This window comes from Bos mutus, unplaced genomic scaffold (genome assembly GCF_027580195.1).
Source record: "Bos mutus isolate GX-2022 unplaced genomic scaffold, NWIPB_WYAK_1.1 CTG574, whole genome shotgun sequence".
In the NCBI taxonomy this organism is placed as follows: domain Eukaryota; kingdom Metazoa; phylum Chordata; class Mammalia; order Artiodactyla; family Bovidae; genus Bos; species Bos mutus.
In genome coordinates, this window is record NW_027220055.1 from 108,937 (window position 1) to 125,989 (window position 17,053).

The window sequence follows — 17,053 nt, forward strand, 5'->3', positions numbered from 1 at the left end:
CCTCACATCTGGCTCATTCTTGGTATTTCAAGAAACTTTGAGAACCTTCCTTCATCTCAAGGCAAAACTGCACTTTTCGTTACTGCCATCGCTGACTTCCCATACTTTGACTTCTTGCCTTATATATTCTATGTTTTTCTCTATTCACTATAACTTTAGTAGTATGTGTCCCTATGTTGCTATTAATATTTATAATTAATTATTATCCTGATGCTGTAGAGAACCAAAAGGACTACAGTTACAACAGTAGTAATAAATTACCCTGAAATTATAATCCATTAATTCTCCCATTTAAAACTGATTTTCTATCTATGTATGATTGAGGTCATTTTCCTTACTAGGTGGCTCAATTTTGAAATGAAACATAGAAAACAATGGAGTGGTAAACTCTGGAAATTACCTTCCTTTTGATATGCCTCATTCTTAAGTATGCAAATATTAGTTTGTTTTTTCCCCAGTGGGGGTCTTCTTAGTACATACTATAGCTCACTGTGGGGTGATTGCTATTGACTGAAGAATATACACATTGAACTGTAATTGTCAAACAAGTGAGTGGAGATGAAGAAAGTAATCCCAGGAAGGCACAGGCTTTTGTTTTTCTAGAAGGAAAACCTTGCTGTGTCTCTCATCTATAGTCTAATCTTCAGATTTATTGAAACTCTTACTTTTATTATGCTCCATTAAAAATTTGGATTATTTGGGGGTTTTTTGCCCTTGAGTTGAATGTCTCATGTATTTTTGGATGTTAACCCTTATCAAATATATGATTTAGAATGTCTTCTGTCAATCTGTAAGTTGCCATTTGATTTTGTTGACATTCCTTTGTTTGGAGTTGGAGATGGTCCCACTACTTTGTTTTTGCAGTTGTTGCCTTTGCTTCTGGTGTGAAACCCAAAAACTCGTTGCAAAAACCGATGGCAAGATTACCTCAATGTCTTCTTCTGGGGGTTTAATCGCTTTAAGTCTTATGTTCAAATTTTTAATCCCTTTTTAGTTGATTTTTGTGTATGGTAAAAGACAGGGGCACAGTTTCATTTTTTCAAAAGACTATCCAGTTTTCCCAGTGCCATTTTGAAAAGCTTGTCCTTTCCCCACTGGATATTCTTGGCTCCTTTTTCATAAGCTAACTGACAATATATGGTTGTGATTTCTTTCTAGCTTCTCTGTTCTGTTTTGTTTATCAATATGTCTGTTTTTGTGCCAGAAGCCAATCATTCTGTTTTGATTACTATAGCTTTCTAATACAATTTGAAATCAGAAACCCTAGTCTCAAAATTTGTTCTTCGTTCCCAAGATCACTTTCACTCTTTGGTGTTTTGTGATTTAATACAGCAGAATAGACCAAGAAGAGATGGGAAAAGGACACAGAACAACTATACAAAAAAATATCTTAATGACCCAGATAATCACAATGGTGTAGTTTCTCACTCAGAGCCAGACAATCTGGAATGTGAAGTCAAGTGGTTCTTAAGAAGCACAGCTGCCCATAAAGCTAGTGGAGGTGATAGAATGCCAGCAAAGCTATTCAAAATCCTAAAAGATGATGTTGTTAAAGTGCTCTGCTCAATATGTTAGAAAATTTGGAAAAGCCAGCAGGGGCCAGAGGACTGGAAAAAGTCAATCCTCATCCCAATTCCCAAGAAGCACAGTACTAAAGAATGTTCAAGCCACTGAATAGTTGAATTCATCTCCCATGCTAGTAAGGTTATGCTCCATTCCTCCAGGCTAGGCTTCAGCATTATGTGAACCTAGAACTTCCAGATGTTCAAGCTGCATTTAGAAAAGTCAGAGGAACCAAAGGTCAAATTGCCAACAGTTGCTGGAACATAGAGAAAGTAAGGGAATTCCAGAAAAACATCTGCTCCATTGACCTCACCAAACTGTGGATCTCAACAACTTGGAAAATTTTTATGGATATGGGAATACCAGAACAACCTTACCTGTCTTCTGAGAAAGCTGTATGCAGTTCAAAAAGCAACAGTTAGAGGCAGACAAGGAAAAATAAACTGGTTCAAAATTAGTGAAGGAGTTCATGAAGGCTGAATATTGTCACCCTGCTGATTTAACTTATAAGCAGTGCATGTTATGCAAAATGCTGGACTGGATGAGTCCTAAAAGCTGGAACCAACATTGCTGGGAGAAATGTCAGCAACCTCAGATGTGTGAATGATAGCACTCTAATGGCAGAAAATGAAGAGGAACTAAAGAGCCTCTTGATGAGGGTGAAAGAGAGTGAAAAAGCTGGCTTAAAACTCAATATCAAAAAAGCTAAGATCATTGTATCTGGTCCCATCATTTACATGGCAAATAGAAGGGGAAAAGGTGGAAGCAGTGACAGATTTCCTCTTCCTGGGCTCTAAAATCACTGTGGATGGTGACTGCAGCCATGAAATTCGAAGACGATTGCTTCTTGGCAGGAAAGCTCTGACAAACCTAGACAGTGTGTTAAAAGCAAAGACATCACTTTGCCGACAGAGGTCTGTATAGTCAAGGCTATGCTCTTTCCAGTAGTCATGTACACATGTAAGAGCTGGACAGACAATAAAGAAGGCAGAGTGCTGAAGAACTTATGTTTTTGAACTGTGGTGCTGTAGAAGACTCTTGAGAGTCCCTGAGCACCAAGGAGATCAAACCAGTCAATCTTAAAGGAAATCAACCCCATTTACTCTTCAGAAGGACTGATGCTGAAGCTGAAGCTCCAATATTTTGGCCGACTAATGTGAATAGCTGACTCATTGGAAAAGACCCTGATGCTGGGAAAGATTGAAGGCAGAAGAAAAAGAGGGTGACAGAGGATGAGATCGTTGAATAGCATCACCAATTCAATGGGCATGAACTTGGGCAAATTCTAGGAGATGGTAAGGGACAGGGAAGTCTGGCGTGTTGCAGTCTGTGGAGTCACAAAGAGTCAGACATGACCTGGCAACTGAAAAACAACAACAGTTTTATACAAGTTGTAGAATTTTCTTTTCTGTTTTGTGAAAAATGCCTTGGAATTTTGAAAGTTACTGCAATGAATAAGTAGATAGCTTTGGGTAGTACAGATGTATTAACAATATTAATTCTTCCTGTTAATAAATATGAAATATGTTTCCTTTTGTGTCTTTATACATTTCTTTCATAAGTGTCTTGAATGTTTTCATACATAGATCTTTCAACACCTTGCTTAAATATATTTCTAAGTATTTTATTTTTTGATGCAATTGTAAATGGAATTATTTTTATTTCTGTAATTTGTTTTGGTGTATGGATAGGTAACTGAGTTTTATATATGCAAATACAATTTACAAATTCATGCTATTTTTTAAGAATAGACAATTTTCCCCCCAAATAAGACATACAAAATGCCCAAGAAGTATATCACAAGATGCTCAACATCACTATCAGGGAAGTGAAATCAAAAGTACAACATACACCACCTCATTCCTGTTTAAATGGCTTTTACCAAAAAGTAAGAAATAAGTGTGGTTGAGGATGTGTAGAAAATGGAGGTCTTAATGGATTATTGGTAGGAATGCATATTGGTGCAACTTCCATGGAATACCTTCTGTAAGTATCTCATGAAATTTCACAAGGAACGGTTATGCGGCCATTAATCCCACTTCTGGATATATATTCATTTCTGCATATATATTCAAAGGAAATGAAATAATTATCTCAAAGGAAATCCATACTCCCATGTTCATTGCATCAATATTCACAGTAGCCTAGAAACAACCTATTATGGGAACAATCCAAGTATCTGTCAGCAGGTGAAGAGATTAAAACAATGCAATGTGATATATATATATATATATATATATGTATATATATATAAAACTTTAGGTTTATCTTGTTGCCCTAAATCTCTTCTTTTCAGAGTAAAATGTGAATAAAAAACCTGAAAATCCCACACAAAACCTTCAAATCAAAAGAGAATTTTAACGTTCCTCTTTCATTATCTTAAAAATGTTCAACAAATATAAATACAAAGATATCAATATATTCATACAGATATACATAAAGGTTAGCTGAACGATCTTCTAACAAAGATGTCATTAACTTTAGTGTGGAAGGTCTCTGAGTGTGTTATGATGACCAGTCACTGAAAGGTTTGACATTTTTCATGGGACTGAAATATATATATTTTCTTCTGGACACTTCAGATCATAAAGCCTTTGTGGGGCTACACGCAAAAACTGAGAAACTTGCTCTTGTTTTGCTATCACCACCTCTGATTTTTGAACCTCTGGGGATGTCTTATAAACAAAAGTCTCATCTGAAATGGCTGCTGTTAAAATGTCCATGCATTGCATTTGGAAAGATACTTTTATTATTTGTTACCATAATAGCTGGAATTTTCAACTACTTTTCCATTCTGTAGGAAGTTTTACATTTTAAAATGTGGGTGTTTGTATTAAAGTTATAGGGACCATAGCCAGTCCAGGTTCAATGCACGATACTGGATGCTTGGGGCTGGTGCACTGGGACAACCCAGAGGGATGGTATGGGGAGGGAGGAGGGAGGAGGGTTCAAGATGGGGAACACATGTATACCTGTGGCAGATTCATTGTGATATATGGCAAAATCAATACAATATTGTAAAGTTAAATAAAATTAAATTAAAAAAATAAAGTTATAGGGACTTTGCATAAGAGTTTTTATCTCTCCTTTTTTTTTTTTTTGTTTCATACATGATATTTTACATGTTTCAATGCCATTCTTTAAAAATTAATGCTTTGATCAAATTTTAGAACTGGAAAATAGGATTGGGGTGACTTGATTTCTCTCATCCTTTTGCTTGATTACAGAGTGGGAACCACATCTGAGGGTGACCATTCTGCTCCTTATACAATTCCTGGGAAGTCAGTCCACAGTCTCCTTTAATGACCCACCCCAGGACTCAACAACCCAGATTGTTGAAATTTCCTATTATATATACCTTGAAGCTTGAAGTCATTCCATGTTTTGTTTTCCATTTTCCATGGAATTTGAAACCTCTCTAGGCTAATAATTCCTAATAAACTTTGGTGTGATTATTAAATGATCTTAAGCATAATTTTCTAAGGGTAAGCCATCTTCAGCATTTAGCATTTCTCATGTCTTCCTTTCCACTCTATATTTTCTACATTTTGGCATATGAATAAATAATCATGATTGAAATTGTTTCAAAGTTCATAATTTACAAAGCAATGTTTATATCCATGCTGGTCTTAGTCTCATTGTGATAAACAAGGAGACAAGGGTTTCATGCACATAAGGAAGAAAGAAATCTGGGAAGCAAGGAAGGAAGTTAAGGTGATGTGTAATGAAGGGTTGAATAGAGCCGGAAGTGGATGTAAGAACATGAAATAATGGGATGCTTATGTATTTCAGTGGCCAAACTATGTAAGATAGATGGGTCTGCCAAGAACAGTTGCCCTTTTCTGATTCGCTAATTTTTCTAGCAAAATCAAAGCCTCATATTTTTTGCAGACTCTTGCCTGATTGAATCCCATCCTGACAAAGTTGGCACACAGATGCTCCACACACAGGTGTGTACACAGACCTTGACAAGTGAAATGAGCCAATTTGCATTCTGTCTACCAATGGCTCTTTGGTCTGCCCCTCTTTCCCTTCAATTTTCTGTACTCTTCCTGCATGTTCTACCTGGTAGGATGTGGGAAATGGGTAGCTCAAACACACACATTAAAAGTTGTAGGGATAAAGTTGACTCCATTACAAATTACAGTTACACTGCTGGTTCAGCAGTAAAGAACCCACCTGCCAATGCAGGAGACCTGGGTTCGATTTCCTGAGTGGTGAAGATCCCCTGGACAAGGAAATGGCAACCCATTCCGTATTCATGCCAGGGAAATCCCATGGACAGAGGAGCCTGGTTGGTTACGGTCCAAGGGGTTGCAAAAGAATCAGACACAAATTAGTGACTAATAACAAAATCAGGGAAGTCTTTCCCCCATCATTCCCTCTTTCTGGCCACTGCTGAATATGATTTAAAAACTGGAGATTTGGAGTTGTAATTGAAAATCAGAAACATATATTACTTTTCCATTTGAAGGAGGAATCTGTAAACTCAGTCCATGAATGTTTAAAATCTTAGAACTTCATTAAGTTGTGATGACTACAGTGAGACAGTCAAGGCTGAGAAATAGAAGCTCAGCCTTCTCTCCCCAGAGAGACAGCTGCCAGATGACACTGTGCTCTGAGCTTACTCTCTTGGCCTCTGTTCTGCTTGTCTCCTGCATATAGAGCAGGAAAACTTAAAAAGCTATTAGGGTTTGGGGGGCTCAGATAGTCAATGGCAAACATTTTCCTCAATCCCACAAAGAAAACAATTTTTTTTTAAACTGTAAGGAAAGATTTATGGACCTTCAGGTTTATAAAACCATCTGGTGCTTTATAGTTTGCAGACTGGTTGCTTTGAGAGTTCAAAGCTTGGACTGACCACACCACTATTGTTACCACTCCCTCCTTCTTGAATAGTTCAATTTAGTTTCTATAATGATACCTAAGAGTCTAGTCTTTTAAACTTATTGGACAACTTGTAAAAGTCAGGATTTAAGAAAATGTACCTGTTGCTTTTTAAGGGCATTTTTACTGTTTGACCCTTGCTGCATTAAGGAGTCCAGTTGTGACCTCTGAGTTTCCACTTAGCTTAGCTTCCTTGTGGAAGCATTGTGTAATTTGGGTTTTGTTATAGCAGTTGGTGACTTTGACCCTTCTCAGTAAAGTGTTTAGGCTGAGGAGGACTGAAAAGAGCTTTCTGATGGGATATTTCCAACCTCTTTCAAGCTAGAGTAGTCTTCCCCTCAGCATAGCAAACCCTTATATAGAAATGGTTTTCAGCCTCTATAGAGTGTTCTGGTGGAGCAGCTCAGATCAAAGGCTTGATATTTGAAAAATGTACATTCACATTGCAGAGCAAAAAAAAAAAAATGTTATGCAAGTCAATAATATCACTTCAGAGTGACTCAAGTATGTTCTCAATTTCAAAAGAAAATGGAGAAAATGGGAACAGGTGTATAAATATTCTCTGCCTAATTCTATTTGTAACTGAGCTGAAATCTCAACTATCCCTTTACTGCTAGTGATAGGTCCCCAAGGACTCTGGGTGTAGGGCAATCTGCTTATTAATTGCCTGTACCTGTGATAATCTTGTACACTTAGAATACAAGAGTGACAAACTTTTATCCACCTCACATTTTTGGAATGCAAATTAGCTACACTTTATTAAAGAAATAGCATTTTAAGGAAGAATATAAATTGAGAAACAGATATAATGTGGATTAGCCCTTTAGATACCTTTAGTGGAGATCAGTGAAAAAATAACTCCAGTAAGAATGAATGGATGGACCCAAAGCAAAAACAATACCCAGTTGTGGATGTGACTGGTGATAGAAGCAAGGTCCGATGCTGTAAGAAGCAATATTGCATATGAACCTGGAATGTTAGGTCCATGAATCAAGGCAAATTGGAAGTGGTCAAACAGGAGATGGCAAGAGTGAATGTTGACATTCTAGGAATCAGCGAACTAAAATGGACTGGAATGTGGGAATTGAACTCAGATGACCATTATATCTACTACTGCAGGCAGGAATCCCTTAGAAGAATTGGAGTAGCCATCATGGTCAAAAAAGAGACTGAAATGCAGTATTTGGATGCAATCTCAAAAACGACAGAATGATCTGTTCATTTCCAAGGCAAACCATTCAATATCACAGTAATCCAAGTCTATACCACAACCAGTAACGCTGAAGAAGCTGAAGTTGAATGGTTCTATGAAGACCTACAAGACCTTTTAGAACTAATACCCCAAAAAGATGTCCTTTTCATTATAGGGGACTGGAATGCAAAAGTAGGAAGTCAAGAAACACCTGGAGTAACAGGCAAATTTGGCCTTGGAATACGGAATGAAGCACGGTAAAGGCTAATAGAATTTGGTCAAGAGAACGCACTGATGCACTGGTCACAGCAAACATCCTCTTCCAACAACACAAGAGAAGACTCTACACATGAACATCATCAAAGGTCAACACCAAAATCAGATTGATTATATTCTTTGCAGCCAAAGATGGAGAAGCTCTATACAGTCAACAAAAATAAGATCAGGAGCTGACTGTGGCTCAGATCATGAGCTTCTTATTGCCAAATTCAGACTTAAATTGAAGAAAGTAGGGAAAACCACGAGACCATTCAGGTATGACCTAAATCAAATCCCTTATGATTATACAATGGAAGTGAGAAATAGATCTAAGGGACTAGATCTGATAGATAGAGTACCTGATGAACTATGGACTGAGGTTCATGACATTGTACAGGAGACAGGGATCATGAACATCCCCATGAAAAAGAATGCACAAAAGCAAAATGGCTGTCTGGGGAGGCCTTAAAAATAGCTTTGAAAAGAAGAGAAATGAAAAGCAAAGGAGAAAAGGAAAGATATAAGCATCTGAATGCAGAGTTCCAAAGAATAGCAAGAAGAGATAAGAAAGCCTTCCTCAGTGAGCAATGTAAAGAAATAGGGGAAAACAACAGAATGGGAAAGACTAGAGATCTCTTAAGAAAATTATAAATACCAAGGGAACATTTCATGCAAAGATGGGCTCGATAAAGAACAGAAATGGTATGGACCTAACAGAAGCAGAAGATATTAAGAAGATGTGGCAAGAACTGTACAAAAAAGACCTTCATGACCCAGATAATCAAGATGGTAGGATCACTCACCTAGAGTCAGACATCCTGGAATGTGAAGTCAAGTGGGCCTTAGAAAGCATCACTCTGAACAAAGCTAGTGGAGGTGATGGAATTCCAGTTGAGCTATTTCAAATCCTGAAAGATGATGCTGTGAAAGTGCTGAACTCAATATGCCAGCAAATTTGGAAAACTCAGCCGTGGCCACAGGACTGGAAAAGGTCAGTCTTCATTCCAATCCCAAAGAAAGACAATGTCAAAGACTGCTCAAACTACCACACAATTGCACTCATCTCACACGCTAGTAAAGTAATGCTCAAAATTCTTCAAGCCAGGCTTCAGCAATATGTGAACCGTGAACTTCCTGATGTTCAAGCTGGTTTTAGAAAAGGCAGAGGAACCAGAGATCAAATTGCCAACATCTGCTGGATCATCGAAAAAGCAAGAGGGTTCCAGAAAAACATCTATTTCTGCTTTATTGACTATGTCAAAGCCTTTAACTGTGTGGATAACAATAAACTGCGGAAAATTCTTCAGGAGATTGGAATACCAGACCACCTGACCTGCCTCTTGAGAAACCTATATGCAGGTCAGGCAGCAACAGTTAGAACTGGACATGGAACAACAGACTGGTTCCAAATAGGAAAAGGAGTACCTCAAGGCTGTATATTGTCACCCTGCTCATTTAACTTATATGCAGAGTACATCATGAGAAATGCTGGGCTGGAAGAAGCACAAGCTGGAATCAAGATTGCTGGGAGAAATCAATAACCTCAGATATGCAGACGACACCACCCTTATGGCAGAAAGTGAAGAAGAACTAAAAAGCCTCTTGATGAAAGTGAAAGAGGACAGTGAAAAAGTTGGCTTAAAGCTCAACATTCAGAAAAGGAAGATCATGTATCTGGTCCCATCACTTCATGGGAAATAGATGGGGAAACAGTGGAAGCCATATCAGACTTTATTTTGAGGGGCTCCAAAATCACTGCAGATGGTGATTGCAGCCATGAAATTAAAAGATGCTTACTCCTTGGAAAGAAAGTTATGAGCAACCTAAATAGCATATTCAAAAGCAGAGACATTACTTTGCCAACAAAGATCCATCTAGTCAAGGTTATGGTTTTTCCAGTGGTCACGTATAGATGTGAGAGTTGGACTGTGAAGAAGGTTGAGTGCCGAAGAATTGATGCTTTTGAACTGTGGTGTTGGAGAAGACTCCTGAGTGTCTCTTGGACTGCAAGGAGATCCAACCAGTCCATTCTGAAGGAGATCAGCCCTGGGTGTTCTTTGGAAGGAATGATGCTAAAGCTGAAACTCTAGTACTTTGGCTACCTTATGAGAAGAGTTGACTTATTGGAAAAGACTCTGATGCTGGGAGGGATTGGGGGCAGTAGGAGAAGGGGATGAGAGAGGATGAGATGGCTGGATGGCATCACCAACTTGATGGACGTGAGTTTGAGTGAACTCCAGGATTTGGTGATGGACAGGGAGGCCCGGCATGCTGCGATTCATGGGGTTGCAAAGAGTCAGAATGACTGAGTTACTGAACTGAACTTAGTCCCAGAAAATTAGTTGTATTATTCTACTTTTTACTGTTGTCATTATAGTATTTGTGGATTACCCATTATATGGGTGTCCGTCATTCTCCTAGGTAGAGTATAATTCTATCTTCAGATTACACAAGATTTTAGGGATAGGGTTCTTTATTTTTTTCTTTGCATATTCAACATGCTTTATGATAACAATAGAAAAAGTCCTCTCTGTGCATCTATGCATGCAAATGTTTTAATGTATTTTGTCGGTGTTTACTTGACATATGTATCTGCATACATTGTCTGATTTGCTAGAAAATAAATATTAACCATATTGTGATGAAAATTAACTCTCCTAACAACTCTTTCTTTGCTCATATTCTTTTCTGACATGATGTTGGTGCATTATAATATTGTGGAAGTCTATGTTCAGAATGTAAAGCTCAAAACATGAAACTCAGAGATTGAATGTTGAGGTCTGATCTGTTCCTTAACTTTGCCTTAACACGTTAGACATTATGTCAGCAGTTTGGCAAGGCAATATTTTTCCTTCCACAACAGTAGCTCTTATTTTGCTTCTCAACCTCTGATAAATCTACTTGTTGCATCCTTCCAACACAGTGCTAACATGTCAAAGTTCATATGTAGACTGAGATGAAACTGAATTGTGGATCTTAAATGATACTACACAGTCATTTGTTTGGAAAATGGAGAGAATCCAGATTGAGCAGATACAATACACAGATATTTGTCTAAACTGGTTCTGGATCTGACTCATCTGTGACTGAATCTTGGTTACCAGACCTGCATTTCATTTCTACTTAAATTCCGAAAGTACTTAGGAGATTTTGATCAGGTTCTTTTAATTTACTTTTAGTTAATCCCCTTAGAAACAGTTTATAGACTAAGGGGAACCTCCCAACACTTTGCAGAATGAAATTGCATCCCCTAAAATGCTTACTTCTTGTATTGCTCAGTGACTGGTGCAAGAAAGCAGGATTATTTGGGCTGTTTTCTTTCCTACTGTTTTGTAGTCAGTAGAAAAGCAAAGGGCTCTGTAAGCATAGTTGAGTGAATACACAGCTAGAGGCTCAAGATTTTAGAGTCACCTTTTGCTTACTTACTTCTCCTTTCCTGTCCTCATATCCCATCTGTCACCAGTTTTCTGAGACAGTTCCTCCAGAGAGTGGGAGTTTCCATCTGCCTCTGATGTGAAATGCACTGAAAATAGTTTTGAGCTTTGACAGACATATCAACTTCAGTTTTTCTAACTAGCAGCACCAAATAAACTCTGACATGGGAATACCGACTTCATGTCTGCCAATGGGTTGATCCATGGTTGCCATCACCATTTAGAACAGTACATTTGAAAATATCACATGATGTGAGTTTCAGTTGCAAATTTTGGGAATCTTCAATCCATCTGTTGTCATAACTGAGAAATTTAGAATATGTCTGAAACTGTATATATGCACTTTTATATATGTTTTATATATAGATATAATTTATGTATATAAACTTAAATAGGAAAAGGAGTTCGTCAAGGCTGTATATTGTCACCCTGTTTATTTAACTTATATGCAGAGTACATCATGAGAAACGCTGGACTGGAAGAAACACAAACTGGAATCAAGATTGCCGGGAGAAATATCAGTAACCTCAGATATGCAGATGACACCACCCTTATGGCAGAAAGTGAAGAGGAACTAAAAAGCCTCTTGATGAAAGTGAAAGAGGAGAGTGAAAAAGTTGGCTTAAAGCTCAACATTCAGAAAACAAATTTCATGGCATCCAGTTCCACTACTTCATGGGAAATAGATGGGGAAACAGTGTCAGACTTTATTTTTCTGGGCTCCAAAATCACTACAGATGGTGACTGCAGCCATGAAATTAAAAGACGCTTATTCCTTGGAAGGAAAGTTATGACAAATGTAGATAGCATATTCAAAAGCAGAGACATTACTTTGGCAACAAAGGTCCGTCTAGTCAAGGCTATCGTTTTTCCTGTGGTCATGTATGGATGTAAAAGTTGGACTGTGAAGAAGGCTGAGCACCAAAGAATTGATGCTTTTGAACTGTGGTGTTGGAGAAGACTCTTGAGAGTCCCTTGAGCTGCAAGGAGATCCAACCAGTCCATTCTGAAGGAGATCAGCCCTGGGATTTCTTTGGAAGGATGATGCTAAAGCTGAAACTCCAGTACTTTGGCCACCTCATGCGAAGAGTTGACTCATTGGAAAAGACTCTGATGCTGGGAGGGATTGGGGGCAGGAGGAGAAGGGGACGACAGAGGATGAGATGGCTGGCTGGCATCACTGACTCTATGGACGTGAGTCTGAGTGAACTTCGGGAGTTGGTGATGGACAGGGAGGCCTGGCGTGCTGTGATTCATGGGGTCGCAAAGAGTCGGACACAACTGAGCGACTGATCTGATCTGATCTGATATATATATATAAATTTCTAGGTTTATTGTATTAAATACTTTTTATCTGCTAGGTTTATTGTGTTAAATACTTTTTACCTTTATCAAGAAAGGGCAAAACAAATTCAGTCTTTCAAGTTATTGTGTTTGGTCTTTCCTCTTAACCTTCTGAATCAAGTTCTAGTTTTCCCTCTAAATTAAGTGAAATCCACACCAAGTTTGTTTTCTCCCCAGCTTAAATACTTCATCATGGGGTCATCTTCATGTATTTTCTGACCTTTAAATTTCACCAGAGCAAACCCACAGTTTGCCCCAAAACCATCATTAGAGTCTGCCAGCCTAGGCTTCTTGATCATTTGTTTGAGATTTTTACACTAACCATGCATTTCTGGGTAAGTAGGCACACATATCCATGGTTTTCTGCAATATTATGGCAAAAGCCTTGGTCAGTGGTTTTCACAGGGAGTGGGGAAGCTGTATTTCTAGTATTAGAGTTACCCCTGGGGCATGGGCAAAATACAGATTGCAGAAAAGAAGACATGACTATTCCAAGAACTTTGGCCTTTGACCTAGAAATATATCCTAATGGGTCTCTGGCTGAATTTCCACACTAATTCTTAGCATAATAAAACTGACAACCATGAATTCTTCTGAAATGTGTACACTGTAGTTTCTTAACCACATGTGAACACCGTTCAAACATTTATAAATAATCTTTGAATTCTCAAAGTTCATAAACATTTGTCTGACCTTGAAAAAGGCCACAGGCAAAGTACATGGAATTCTGAATCTGGAATAACTGAATTAAATGAGATAATACATGCGATAATTCTCTGTGACTTGTAACTACAACACTAATATTGATCATTGATATGTACAGTTTGATTATTTTCTTTAGGTTCCATGGAATAAGATTTAGGTTAGGTCAGATTATTTGGTTGCTGTATGTGTCATAGTGAAACATAAATTGAATTAGGTTCAGATAACTGATTCTGTTCTTGCTTTGGTATACCAGTTGTCTGTTGGTTCTACACTCCTTCTACTCCTGTTTCTAGAAATGTTTCTTTCCTCTGCTTTCTGTCTGTCTCTTTCTCTTAGAAATCATCTATTCCCCACCTGAATCTATGTTTTGGGGTGGGGCTGACCGTGTTTCCTCACTCCAAGGATGGAAAGCTGTCTTGATCTGAGCACTCAGGATTCACTTAATTTGTGCATGGTGGGCTTATGAGTAGTGCTAACTTAACTATACTTGCCTCTGGCACTTTGCTAGAACTTTTGGGATGAGTAAAGATACAGCTTCTAGTAGTTGCATTTTCTGTTCTGTGGGGACAGCCTGCCTGTCAACCTGGAGCTAAGGAGAGGGATGGAGAAAAGAGACACATTCCTGATAATAAAAGTTGGACTCTGCCTCCTCCCATTCTCCAAGTCAGTCCCTCTGAACTTCCCTGCTCTGTGGTCCAAAGAACGTCTCCATCTTTTTGTCTGTTTAATTTGCTTCAGAGAAGCTTCTGTTCCTGGCAATGGAATGTTCTGGTTTCTTCCCACCGTCATTCACTGGCTGGCTACTGGTTGTGTTACCTTGAACTTGACAGCTGTGTTTCTTCAGGTTGAGTGTTTTTATGTGTAAAATTAAATTGTAGCATTTAGAAATCAAACAAACAGTATACAGAAGTGAAAATATTTCAGGAGTGTTATCAAGTTATGGGAGTTGGGTGCTATTAAATGAGTTGTTATCAGCCTAGATCCAAAGAAATGGGAGAAGGGCGCATCTGTGGAACTTAAGCAGAGTCCTGCAGAGGAGGACACCTTGAAGAATCTGATTGCATCTGGGAAAATTTAAGAGGAGGGAGCCAGGGGAATAAGTTCACGGATCTCATTCTGTTTCCTTCCATCCATCTCCTGCCAGGGCTTCCTATTTGTTGACCCCAACAGGAAGACAGAAAGTAAGGTGGCCTGTTGATGAGGTCCCTAGGCCATCCCACAGAGGCCATAAACATGATGGAGAAGAAAGAAAGTATATCCAGAAGGGCAAAGAGAAGGAATCTGGCATGGCAGATAATCTTGGACTTGTCTTTCAGTTCTAAATTTAAATGAGAATGAATGAAAATCTAGAATGACATGACACTGGGATTCATTTGGATTAATGTACACGTATGAGTGAGAAAAGAGAAGGGAAATCTTACATTACTCCTCCCTCTTTTCTGCACATTTAATATCCCAGTTCATTAAAAGCATGCCTAATTAGGCCAATGATATTTTACTGTTTTAAATGACATGGCAAAAGAGTTAGGTAATTTACTACATAAATTAGACAATAAATTGATTCAAATTATTCTTGAAAGTTGATTTTAAAAATTAGAATAGTACTCTGAGTGTTGATTTTTTTAAATTTTATTTTATTTTTAAACTTTACATAATTGTATTAGTTTTGCCAAATATCAAAATGAATCCGCCACAGGTATACATGAGATTTAGAAAAGTACTTTTCTTTTCTATGCAGTAAAGTTGAATAGCTTTAAGTTACTCAACTAACATGTGCTTGAAAAAACATCAGAAAAGTAGACTCACAGATGTGGAGAACGAACTAGTGGTTAGCAGTGGGTGGGGGGTTATTTAGTGATGGCCAATGTCCAAACTATTGGATATAAGATAGGCTGAAGGATGTTTTATACAACATGGGTAATGTAGCCAACGTTTTGTAGTAAATGTAAGTAGAAAGCAACCTTTAAACAGTGTATATATTGTTTTGAAAAAGCAGAAGACAGACAACCATTTATTTTCAAAAACTAACCACTAAAGGGAGGCCTAGTGTTTCATCTGGTTTCTCCACTAAAGAGGTAGCAATTTGTCTAAATGCTTGAGAAAGCCTGACCATGTTAGGCTTATTGCAAGACCACAAAGTATGTATAAAACCACATATACTATTCTTTGTGGGTGATTTAAAGAATGTTCAAGAGTAAGTTTTTCTCCATACAAATTTTCCCCACTTATTTAATTCCTGAGTAACATAGAGCTCCATCGTAATGGCACAATAGAATATTTAGAGTTGTTGTTGTTCAGTCCTAAATCGTGTCCAACTATTTGCGACTCTACAGACTGTAGCACACAGACTTCCCTGTCGTTCAGAATATTCAGAGAGAATAATTCTGTATAAAGATATGGCGGTCTTACAAATTTAGAAAAAAAACCCATTCAACTCTGATTCTTTTGTTAGAATTGCATCCTAACAATGCAATTTTTGCATTTTAATATATGTGGTATAATATAAGAGATGTGGTTACCTTATAGATGTGTGCAATTCCTTGTAGTAATATGGTAATATATTGCATTTTTACCAAAGAAGGTAATTATGGTCTAATTCTGTCTTTTATACAAAGTAAAATTCCTATGTCTCACTGTAAGAAATAATTTCTGAAGGATATTGAAGACATATATATATATATATCTATATAGTTGGTCGTGAGTGATGTTAAAAATGCAATTCATAAATATCCATTATCTCATCTACCACATATTTGACATTCATTCTAAATTGGACAATATTATTATACATTATTAGTGAAATGAAATGAAACATATGAAATGAATGAGTTATATTTAAAGATGCAACTTCTCTGCAAGTGATGCATTTGTAACCCTATTTCATTATGTGTTTTCTGATATGAGCAAAATATAAATAGAGATGTAGTGTTCTGATGTGATTTAAATTTAGGAAGGATAAAGGAAATGGAATTTTTGGTTGAGAGGAATACATTAAATACATTGATTTTACTTTTGAATTTTCTTTATGTATAGACTTCATAATAGGGCTTCAACTACATAAAAGGGAACCATTCAATAAGCTAGAGTTAGAAATTCATTTTAAATGTTGAATGATTTAATTAAGTTTTAATGGTGTCTCATCTTTTTTTTTTTTTTTTTTTTCCATTTTGGGTAGTGTCATGGGTAGATTTGCATTGTATTTTTATAAACAGAGAAATGTTCATTTCTTAAAATAATTTTTTTCAAATAAACTGAAATAGCCAAGGAAAGAAATAGTAAGCAATTGTGAAGCATTAGAATCCACAAAATTTAGTCACTGCATTGCTTTTTTGATTTAAAAATTGATATAGTTTCTCTAGTAAAAATTGTATTTGCTTCATATTTGTGATCATATGCTGTATAATCACACTTAAAATGTGGAATCAAACAACAACCATGAGGAACGAAACATAAATAAAAAGAACAGATTGGTAGTTTCCAGATGTGGGTTTTGGGTGGGTTTTTTTATATAATCATAATGGTTTTTATATAATCGTAATGGTTTTTGCCAAAGTATAGCAACTGTTCCATGTCTCACCTCTCAGGCCAGGTGCAAATGATGCTTGCTATTGCACTGGACATTGGGACTCAAGTCCAGCAGAGCAGGTAGCAAAATGGTGTCAGGCAAACA